Source organism: Notolepis coatsorum (assembly GCF_963971535.1).
Source record: "Notolepis coatsorum genome assembly, chromosome: 17".
In the NCBI taxonomy this organism is placed as follows: Eukaryota; Metazoa; Chordata; class Actinopteri; order Aulopiformes; family Paralepididae; genus Notolepis; species Notolepis coatsorum.
The window spans coordinates 20,709,958-20,717,425 of NC_140181.1; positions in this window are offsets into that span (position 1 = coordinate 20,709,958).

Below are 7,468 nucleotides of genomic sequence, written 5' to 3' on the forward strand. Positions count from 1 at the left end.
TCTTTCCTCCTCTCTCATCTTTGTATCTCTCTTGTCACTGTCTCTCTCTCTCTCTCTGATGCCCTCTTCTCCCTCTCATATATCTCTCTCTCTCCGTCTCTCATCTCTGTCTTTGTCTCTATCTCTCTGATGCCCTATTCTCCCTCATATCTGTCTGTCTCTCTCTCTCTCTCTCTCTCTCTCTCTCTCTCTCTCTCTCTCTCTCTCTCTCTCCTTCTCTCTGATGCCCTCTTATTCCTGTCACTATCTTTGCTGTCACAGCAGAAACACCATCACTTCTCTCCTCTAGGATTGACTGTTATATCTGTATAATATTAACTCTACATCTATATTTCATCTATATTTCTTCTTTGACTTCAACCCCCAACCATCTCTCTCGCTCTCTCTCAATTCAATTCAATTCAAAGGGGCTTTATTGACATGGGAAACATACATTTACATTGCCAAAACAGTCAAACAGAGAAATCATAAGAAATCAGTACAGTACAGAAGGAATTTGTTGTGTGATTGACAGTCTTTATGGTGGGTTGGGTTATATTCCGTTGGATGTCCTTTTCTTGTCACAGCAGCTCACAAATCTTGCTTTTGATTGATTGATGTCTTTATTGAAGCAATAAAACAAGGATTGTCCAATGCAATACAAAGAATATTGATCAAAAGGAAAAAACACAATAAAGCCCTAGAGCTTGTTTTCATTGTGGTCCTTGTGAAGTGAAGTGCTGCTGTGCTTGCACATTGTTGTATTTCTCCCAGTAGGTCGGGGAGTTTTGAGTTATTAACTTATTTGCCATGTTTTCAAAGTCACGTTGGGTGTTTGCACTCTCTCTCTCCCTCTTGCCCTGTCATCTGTGGTTCCTTCCCCCACTCCTGCTGATCTTCTCTCAGGGTGTGACTGAATCTGACTCCTTAATCCTGCTCATTAGAGAGGGCCACCTTGACATTGGACACATGTGTGTGGATTTGACTCTGTGGCCACCAGGCACACATTCAAAGCACAAACAACATGCACTGCACGTTCCTATACACATCACACACTGGCATCAAGAAAAGACACAATGACCACGTCAAATAATGTAAAGGATGTACGTATTTCTGTAGCAATACATATATTTTTTTACCTTTACCTATCTTTAGGGTTAGGGTTACCTTTTGCAAATGTTAACATTATGCATTAATTAAAGGGAAACTACACCAATTTAAGAAGTCACATATTATATTATATGGTTTAAGAAAATATTAGTGAGAGTGCTAAATCTCAAACTTGGAGAATACTACAAACTTGGAGAATTAGGTAATTTTAGTATAAAACCTCACACCAACACAATCTACCATTCACTGTCTACTAGTAGAGAGTCCATTTGGCGTGTCTGTTTGGAATGTGTGCCCGTTCGGATTGCTTGGCCCCGGAAGTGCTGCTTGCAGCGTTGTGGAGACCTGTGGTATGGCTGCTTGCAGCGTTGTGGAGACCTGTGGTATGGCTGCTTGCAGTGTGTGGTGACATGTGGTATGGCTGCTTGCAGCGTTGTGGAGACCTGTGGTATGCTGCTTGCAGCATTGTGGAGACCTGTGGTATGGCTGCTTGCAGTGTTGTGGAGACCTGTGGTATGGCTGCTTGCAGTGTTGTGGAGACCTGTGGTATGGCTGCTTGCAGCGTTGTGGAGACCTGTGGTATGGCTGCTTGCAGCGTTGTGGGAGACCTGTGGTATGGCTGCTTGCAGCGTTGTGGAGACCTGTGGTATGGCTGCTTGCAGCGTTGTGGATACCTGTGTATGGCTTAGGGATGCCCCGATCATGTTTTTTGCCACCGATACCGATCACCGATCGTCGAGAGCCATATGGCCGATACCGATCCGATACCGATAATTTTGATTAAAAAATAATATTTTTTATTTAGGATTCTCCGGCGCTGCAGCTGGACCCTCCGGCGCTGCAGCTGGACCCTAGTATTGGTATAACGTTAAATACATTGAGCAAGCCCTCAGCTCGAATACGCATCGAGTTAATGTTATAAGACATTGATATCAGGAGCTATCTGTAGCTACTGCTAGCCGGATATATACGTTAAGATGACGCCTCAGTGAACTATTTAGTTGAATGGGACATTTCGTTTTGAACAGTGAACTAACGTCAGTTAACGCGAGCTAACGAGGTATCAACATGCACTACAAGACTTGCTGGAGCATTTGTTGATATCAGGAGCTATCAGTAGCTAGCCGGCTAAATACCGTTAGACAATGCCTACTAAAAGTGAATAGTTGACTGGGTAATTTTGTTTAAACAGTAACGATAGCTAGGTAGCTACGTTAGCTCAGGTCGAATGCACTATAGACTGAGCAGAGGAGCCTCCTCCTCTGTGTTTACAAACTGTACACGGGTGCGGGCGGAGCTAGGGAGGAGGAGCAGTGGCAGTTTGCAGGTCGTGTGTGTCTGAGACAGACAGCGAGTGAGATCTCCACTTGATCGGTTCCGCGATCGGCGAATATGACTCATTATCGGAATTCACCGATTGCATATTTATACTGATTATCGGCCGATAACGATCGGTGGCCGATCGATCGGGGCATCCCTAGTATGGCTGCTTGCAGTGTTGTGGATACCTGTGGTATGGCTGCTTGCAGCGTTGTGGAGACCTGTGGTATGGCTGCTTGCAGCGTTGTGGAGACCTGTGGTATGGCTGCTTGCAGTGTTGTGGAGACCTGTGGTATGGCTACTTGCAGCGTTGTGGATACCTGTGGTATGGCTGCTTGCAGTGTTGTGGATACCTGTGGTATGGCTGCTTGCAGCATTGTGGATACCTGTGGGTATGGCTGCTTGCAGCATTCTCAGGAACCACTCATCCGATCGACTTCCCACTCAACATCGCACTCCATGGGTCCTCTGCAATACTCCCACAAAACGTAAGTTTGTTGTTATAGCGCCACCATCTTGCCAAATGGCACCAAATTCAACACTGCACTTTCCTGGTTCATCAGCAATACACCTGTCAGTTCTCGACAGGTGTGAATAAACCTCTTCAATCTTGAATCTTGAGATATGCAAAGGTCAGGCACACACTATGGGCGCCACCATCTGGCTAAATGGCACCATATTCGACACTGCACTCCCCTGGGTCCTCGGCAATAGCCAGACAGACATACAGAGATTCTATAGTTAGATGGAGCAGCTCCAGGCTTCATACTTGATGACATCACAAGTTTAAGTCTTACATCTTTGGTATCTGGCTTTGGGAGAGGGTAGCTCATGTTCACATATTGATTGAACGTTCCTCGGCCCATGCAAATACCATTTTAATTCTTAATGGTAAATGAGCTGTGCCAGACTTTCTCTATTTGTAATATTGTAACATTGTACATTGCCGATGCAATAAGGAAAGTATGTACATCCTTTAAAAAAATCACATATCCTAATTTCTCAACATATTACATCAAATAACCTCAGAACTGTTTATTTGGTATACCTCCCACTACAAAATTGTGTTGGATGCTATTCAAAGATTATCAAGACCATTACTATCCAATAAAACTTTAGTCAATTTAGTCCAACTCCGGTTACTTTACTTAGTTATGGCTATAACATAACATGTTTTTCTTCCTGTGGTCAATTAAATCTTTCTAAGTGAGACCGGCTGTACACATGTATGTGCACCACGTGCACATGTTAGCAGCATGTACACACACACACACACACACACACACACACACACACACACACACACAGCCCACACACACACACACACACACACACACACACACACACACACACACACACACACACACACACACACACACACACACACACACACACACACACACACCACACACACACACACACACACACACACACACACACACACACACACACACACACACACAGCCTACTTCAGGACAGTCCTTGTTGAGGAGAGGGCTCACAGATCCCAAAGCTGTCCTAAAACAAGCTTGTGTCTGTTCCTGGAAATATTCACTCAAATTAACGGAAAGTTCAGCCTCCCAGACTCTCCGAATCTGGCATGAAAAGTCTCTCTCTCTCTCTCTCTCTCTCTCTCTCTCTCTCTCTCTCTCTCTCTCTCTCTCTCTCTTCTCTCTCTCTCTCTCTCCTCTCTCTCTCTCTCTCTCTCTCTCTCTCCTCTCTCTCTCTCTCTCTCTCTCTCTCTCTCTCCTCCTGTTGGAATATGAATGTGATATGTTCTGTAATCTATTTCTCTCTCTTTCACCGGTGCAGCCATCACTGCAGTGACAATGAATCGTTTAGCAGCAGCTGTTGGAGGATAGTAGTGAATGTGTAACAGCTTGGTATTTATATTGTTGCATGTTGTACTATAGGATATAGTAGTGCATGTGTAACAGATTGGTATTTAATTGTTGCATGTTGCACTATAGGATTATAGTAGTGAATGTGTAACAGCTTGGTATTTGTTACGGTTTGATAGGTGTGTTGGACCAGATGCAGTGCAGAACGGATAGACGAGAGAGGCAGGTGTTCATTCTCAAACAAAGGCTTCTTATTATTGTTGACATGTAAGGCGTACACGCCGACACGACGTACAAACAAAGGGAGAAATCAAGTCTCCAAAAACATGACACAAGGATCAGCGATATAATACTTTTAGCATAACGGGTGACATGGCAATCAAAGTCACATAATACAATGAAGAACAGAGCGAATGTACTCATCCTCCTATGATGGCAAGGAGCGATAAGGCTTACTCACAACGGTGTACTTCACGGAATGTCTGGCGATCGACACGCGGTGTCAGTAGTGACACGGAAGCGCATATAAAGCCACCCTAACTAACTAGACACACAGGTGCCAATGAATGCAATCAGGGCAGATAGACAGGTCAATTACCACCAGGTGACGCTAGGGCTTGGTCCCCGAGGAGAGCAAACCCCAAACGTTACAGGTATTTATATTGTTGCATGTTGTACTATAGGATTATAGTAGTACTGTATGTGTAACAGCTTGTTATTTATATTGTTGCATGTTTTACTATAGGATTGTAGTAGTAAAGGTGTAACAGCTTGGTATTTGTTGTTGCATGTTGTACTATAGGATTATAGTAGTGAATGTGTAACAGCTGCTTGGTATTTGTTGTTGCATGTTGTATTATAGCAGGGGTCAGCAACCTTTTTGACATGGAGTGCCTGTTTGAAATATAGTTGTAACTAGTGTGCCTCAACAATATTCCATGCATCGTAATTTTTTTCTCATAATCAGGTATTTTTAATGATAATTTTTTACATTATTACATCATTATTGTTATTGTTATTATTAACAATATTATTATGATGGTTGTATCAACCCTAAATCTGAGTTGGGGGGGGGGGAATGCAATGCAGACAAACAGCTGCATACAGTGCGACCATTTCACTCACATTTGCCCATTCATTTTTGGACACATCACACACCACCGTGTGTGTACTGTAAGTGTGCTGTCATAGCTCCACCTACAGGCCTAATGGAGAACACCAGGAGAACACCAGGATGTGAATGGAGGTGAATGTAGGTATATCGTGTAAATAAGTTTTGATTGATCGCAAGACTACACTGTAAAAAAAATTATAATAATAAGTTACCAGAACTTAAAAATATGAGTTCAGTTACTGATTATTTCAACCTAATAAAACTATGTTTATTGTCATTGTTTTAAGAACACAAGTTGACTTGGTAATACTCACATTTTGAGTAAAAAAAAAATTGCTTTTAACATGTGCAATGTTCAATGAAATAGAAAAATAAATAATAAAAATTGTTGATTAATCCCACTGGTTACAATGGTGACCGTAATAATGTTTTTGTTATACGGCTCTGTAAATGTTACTGAATGATGTAGCAATGTATTTCCAGCTAAATTGAAATAATAAACAAATAAAGGGTCTCAATTAAATATGTGGTAGTAAAAAGAACCTGTGGGAGGATTTCAACAAGATAAATGCGACAACAGTGCAAAATATTTCACTATAATATTTCAGAGCAAAAAAATATATATATACTTTTTTTTTTTTTTTTTTTTTTTTACTGCTGCCCCCCTGTGTCTATGCAAATGCCCTATGCAGGCACGCGTGCCTAGGGTTGCCTACCCCTGTATTATAGGATTATAGTAGTGAATGTGTAACAGCTTGGTATTTGTTGTTGCATGTTGTATTATAGGATTATAGTAGTGAATGTGTAACAGCTGCTTGGTATTTGTTGTTGCATGTTGTATTATAGGATTATAGTAGTGAATGTGTAACAGCTGCTTGGTATTTGTTGTTGCATGTTGTATTATAGGATTATAGTAGTGAATGTGTAACAGCTGCTTGGTATTTGTTGTTGCATGTTGCACTATATGAGGATAGTAGTGATAGTGAATGTTTAACAGCTTGGTATTTGTTGTTGCATGTTGTACTATAGGAGGATAGTATCCTGGGGCATTTCCTGCTCTGAATAAAGAGAGTATTGTGAGGAGGAGAGTGATGACGACATCATCTATCCAACGCACATACCCCACACATTTACACACACATACTCACATACATGTACATGCGCGCACGTACACACACACACACACACACACACACACACACACACACACACACACACACACACACACACACACACACACACACACACACACACACACACACACACACACACACACACACACACACACACACACACACACACACACACACACACACACACACACACACACACACACACACACACACAGTGATTCATCCCTCTGCCTCTCAGGGCAAAGAAGGATAAAAATACTCACCCTGCACCCCCAGCTGCCCTCTCCCTGCCAGAGATTCACAAGACATGATACATTCACACATAGATGTAGGCTACTACTCTAATAATGTATGTGTGTGTGTGTATATGTGTGTGTGTGTGTGTGTGTGTGTGTGTGTGTGTGTGTGTGTGTGTGTGTGTGTGTGTGTGTGTGTTGTGTGTGTGTGTGTGTGTGTGTGTGTGTGTGTGTGTGTGTGTGTGTGTGTGTGTGTGTGTGTGTGTGTGTGTGTGTGTGTGTGTGTGTGTGTGTGTGTGTGTGTGTGTGTGTGTGTGTGTGTGTGTGTGTGTGTGTGTGAAACCAGTGTGGTTTGGCCTTACCAACAATGTTTTTGCTAACATACCAAATACACCGGACGTTGTTTTGTTGACACCAGCCACAGGGAGGTGCTGGTCATAGAAGTAAGGCTGTACCTTTGATCTGTACATGGACCAGGCCTTCCGGGACAAGTATATCAAATACCAACCACTGCTCAGTGTGATGGCTGACCTTGGGTATAGGTGATATAGTGTACTTGTGTTCGGAAGTCTTGGCCATGTACACAAATGCACCATGACCGGTCTGAGAATTGCTGCAATCATGCAATGTCTAAAAGAAAAGCCAAACAAATTGCCAAATATTGCTCTGTCTCAGCTATTATTGGCAGCTTAGCCACGTGGAGAAGGAGGTGCTATGTGTACCCTTAAGTGTTCA